This window comes from Salvia splendens, chromosome 9 (assembly GCF_004379255.2).
Source record: "Salvia splendens isolate huo1 chromosome 9, SspV2, whole genome shotgun sequence".
NCBI classification, from domain to species: Eukaryota; Viridiplantae; Streptophyta; class Magnoliopsida; order Lamiales; family Lamiaceae; genus Salvia; species Salvia splendens.
The window spans coordinates 30,246,171-30,250,504 of record NC_056040.1 but is presented as its reverse complement, the minus strand read 5'-3'; the positions used below and the strand labels follow the sequence as shown (position 1 = coordinate 30,250,504).

The following is a 4,334-nucleotide window of genomic DNA, read 5'->3' as shown; positions in this document are numbered from 1 at the left end:
AATCCCTTAGAAATTAATCACATTTGTCCAACGGCTCTTCTTTCTTTTTTTTTTTTTTAAATCTTGACCAAGGAATTAATTGTTCTAGCCTAACTTTAAAGTCCATAAACTAGCCCATAATCTTTGGGCCAAAAAGAAATTTTCCCAACTCAAATTAAATTAGAGGCCCAATAGATCAATTAACAAAAGAGCAGCCCCAAATTCTAATTTTAATTAACTCATGTACTGCATCCACTGTCGGTTTCTCTCTATCAACACTATTCAATCTCCTTCCCCAAATTGCACAAAAATTAGGGAAAATCTCTCTCTTCTTTCCGTCGACCAGCCACCCTACCAGCGCCGCCTCCTCTTCCGTCTCTATCTCCGTCTCCGTCTCCGGTGGTGTTCCCCTCCTCCCCCTCATCTCTCTCTCTCTTCTCTCCCTCTTCACCGTACGCTGCCGCCCTCTCTCTCTCACGGACTACTCCACCACCGCCGCCGCAGCGAGCACGACGACGCACCGCCACCACCGTGTGCAGCACAGACACCGCCGTATCTCCAGATCCTCCTCCGTTCAAGTCAGCCGCCGCCGCCACTGTGCATGCACAGGTGGCGGCTTCGGCCTTCTCCGAGCCTCACACCGCCGGTCGCTGCCGCAGCCTAGACCCCTCCCACGCCGCCGACACCGATTCCTGACAGGTAAGGTGGTCGGAAATTTGTTCGTCTCTCTCATCTCTTTTCTTTTGTTTAAACCTCAAAGAATTCATTTTTTTATATTAAACTTTGTTAGTTCCATTTTTTTCAGATTTTTAAAGAAATGAAAACTGTGACTTTCGGAGCGTTGGTTGTCGATTGTCGGCGACGGAGTGCCAAGCTTGCTGTCGGAATTCGGCAGATTCATAGGGATAAGTTTTTCTCCTTCTTTCTAGTTATTAAGGCAGTAGGATTCTACTTGGTTTCTATTTACTGAATTTGGTGAATTATGAGTATATGCCTTGCTATATGGATGATTTAATGGTGAAATATACTATATTGTTAACTTGGGGGTGGGCAGATTCTATTTCCAAATATATGCAGACTTGTACATATATGAATGAAAGGAAATGTTTGTTATTTACCTTGTTGATGCAGAAAGTAAAGTGTTGGGTTGTAGTGTTTGAGTTGTGCAATCTCCTTCGGACTCCTCTAGCTTTTGTGGGTTGGTGTGTGCATAGAAAATAGATTGTGTGGTGATGATGTGGGGTGAATAAAAGAAATGATTGTATATCTATATGCGTATTCACCAAGTCAGTGAAACTGACGTAGCAAGTTGGCTAACAAAATTTTATCTCAATCTCCTCCTTTGCCAGAGGAAGATATGATTGTCTGCTAAACATTTAATGCAATAATAAATGCTTTGTCGGAAGAATAATTGATCCATAGGATCGGCCCTATTCGTTCTTTTTTTTGTTTATTTTATTTGTTTATTAAATTAATTATTTGAGTATTTGTTCACTTATTCGTTTAATTTGGTGTAGGTATAATCGGTTCAAGTTCGTGGCTGCCCGCTCTGAAGTACCCGATTTGCTTAGAACATAGGATGTATTAAATTTTGTTGGACTTTTGTTGGATGTATTGGACATCAAGAATTTAAATTTTGGGATCTTATTTATTTATTTATTTAAATTTATTATATTCATATATGTGTAATATATTTACATGTTCTATTCACTTGCCTGACGTCAAAACAAACAACAACGACAATCTATCGTAGCTCAGATTTAATCGCATAAAAGTCACTTATATAGATAATCAAGCTAATAATATTGTTTCTAATAATATCGGATTAGCGGGTCGTTACAATGAACTTGGCGGAAGCTTTTACTTCTGGCACGATAATTGAGAAGCTTCCACTAGTTAGAAGGACTTCAAGAGCTACCTTAAGCACAAGCGAAAGGAGATGACCCTTGATGAACTGATCGTGAAATTGCGCATTGAATCTGACGTGCGCAAAAACGACCAAAAGGCTAGAGGCCATGGCCCCTTTGAAGCCAAGGCCAACTTGTTGGAGCGAGGCAGTCCCTCCAACAAACGACAATGTCAAAGGAAAAAAGGCAAGGCATAGCTGCCTGTGAAAGGTGACTGTTACAAATGTGGCAAACCTGATCACTTCGCCAAGGATTGTCGGAGCAAGAGCAAGAAACCTGCTTCCCACGTCGTCGAAAAGGAGTTCAAAGACTGGGACGAGGATGACCTCATTGCTATGGTCACCGAAGAAGCCAACTTGATTGAAAACAAGGGAGGCTGGTACATCGACATTGGAGCAACTGCTCATGTTTGTGCCGATAGGAGTAAGTTTTCAACTTACAATCCTGTTGATGGGAGGAAGATCAACATGAGGAATCAAGCATCATCCGAAGTGAAAGGAACCGGAGATGTGATCCTCAAGATGACGTCTGACATCTCGATCACCTTGAAGGATGTGCTGCATGTGCCGGACATCCGCAAGAACCTAGTATCTGGATCTATACTAGTTAATAAGGGTTTTAAACTTGTATTTGAATCCGATAGGTTCGTTTTGTATAAGTTTGGAAAATCCCTTGGAAAAGGTTATGTAACCGATGGGCTCTTCAAGCTTAGTGTGGCTACGCGCCATGGTCCCAAGCCTTTGGCTATCAATAACAGTGCGTCTACTTCCTCTTACTTGATTGAGTATTCAAACTTGTGGCATTGTAGATTGGGACATGTAAATATAAACGCTATTAAAAGATTAGTAAATCTTGATTTACTAAAGGCAAATGAAGTTTATAGTAAAGATAAATGTGAGATTTGTCTTGAAGCCAAAATGGCGAAGTTACCATTTCATTCAGTTGAAAGAAACACTAAACCCCTTGAATTAATTCACATGGACGTATGTGATTTAAAGATGGTGCAAACTAGAGGTGGTAAAAAGTACTTTATCACTTTCATAGATGATTGCACAAGGTATTGCTACATTTATCTTTTAAGAAGTAAAGATGAAGCAATAGAAGCGTTCGAAAATTATAAGAACGAAGTTGAGAATCAACTTGGTTGTAAAATCAAAACGATTTGAAGCGATAGACGAGGTGAATATGTAGCCCCGTTTGAGGAAATATGCAACGCAAGTGGTATAATCCATCAAACGACTGCACCATATTCACCACAATCTAATGGTATTGCAGAACGCAAAAATCGAACTCTAAAAGAGATGATGAATGCACTGCTTCTGACTTCAGGATTACCACCTAACATGTGGGGGGAAGCTGTTTTGACAGCCAACTATATCTATATCTTGAATAAAATCCATCTCAAAGGAAAAGATGTTACTCCTTATGAGTTGTGGAAGGGATGGAAGTCATCCTACAAATACCTCAAAGTGTGGGGGTGTTTGGCAAAGGTGATGGTTCCTCCGCCCAAGGAAGTTACAATTGGACCTAAAACAGTTGATTGTATCTTCATTGGATATGCACTTAACAGTAGTGCATATCGATTTGTTGTCCACAAGTCTGAAATACCGACTGTAACCGTGGGAACAACAATTGAGTCAAGAAACGCGGTATTTCTTGAAAATACGTTTCCTTGCAAAAGGGAGGAAAACGTAGCATCCAATTCTGAGACAAGAATTGAGGATGAAACCACTAGTTCTAAATCAGCGGATGAGGAACCTGAATCGCGCAAGCGTGCAAGGCCCGATCCAAAGGATACAGTACTAAGACGTGGTAGTAGGGTCAGAACACTAAAAATATTTGGTCCTGACTACATTGCTTTTATGTTAGATGAAGAACCGACATCTATAAAAGTAGCCTTCGATGGCCCAGACGGGCTACATTGGAGAGAAGCTGTTCAAAGCGAAATTGATTCAATTTTGCTAAACCACACTTGGGTGTTGGTAGATCTACCTGAAGGTGCAAAACCTCTAGGTTGCAAATGGGTACTTAAAAGGAAATTTAAGGCCGATGAACAGTGGATAAGTATAAAGCCCGACTAGTAGTAAAGGGTTTTAAACAAAAGGAAGGACATGACTTCTTTGATACCTATTCACCTGTAAAAAGGATTACATCTATCCGAGTGCTTCTCGCTATTGCTGCATTGCACAATCTTGAGATTCATCAAATGGATGTAAAGACCGCGTTTCTAAATGGTGAACTAAAAGATGAAATCTATATGGAACAACCCGAAGGGTTTGCAGTACCTGGACAAGAGAAAAAGGTATGCAAGCTCGTAAAGTGTCTATATGGATTGAAACAAGCGCCATTGCAATGACACTTGAATTTGATAATGTGATGTTATCAAATGGATTTAAAATCAACGAGTGCGACAAATGTGTCTACATCAAGAGCACCAATAACGGCCAT

General features: G+C 40.5%; 1 long non-coding RNA gene across 1 annotated transcript; it reads left to right on the top strand.

Moving 5' to 3' along the window:
- The first annotated feature begins 279 nt into the window (after positions 1-279).
- On the top strand, positions 280-1,657 carry LOC121747713. The gene is made up of 2 exons (XR_006039320.1): positions 280-678; positions 785-1,657. It is a non-coding gene; the product is annotated as an uncharacterized LOC121747713 (long non-coding RNA).
- Positions 1,658-4,334: the final 2,677 nt, after the last annotated feature.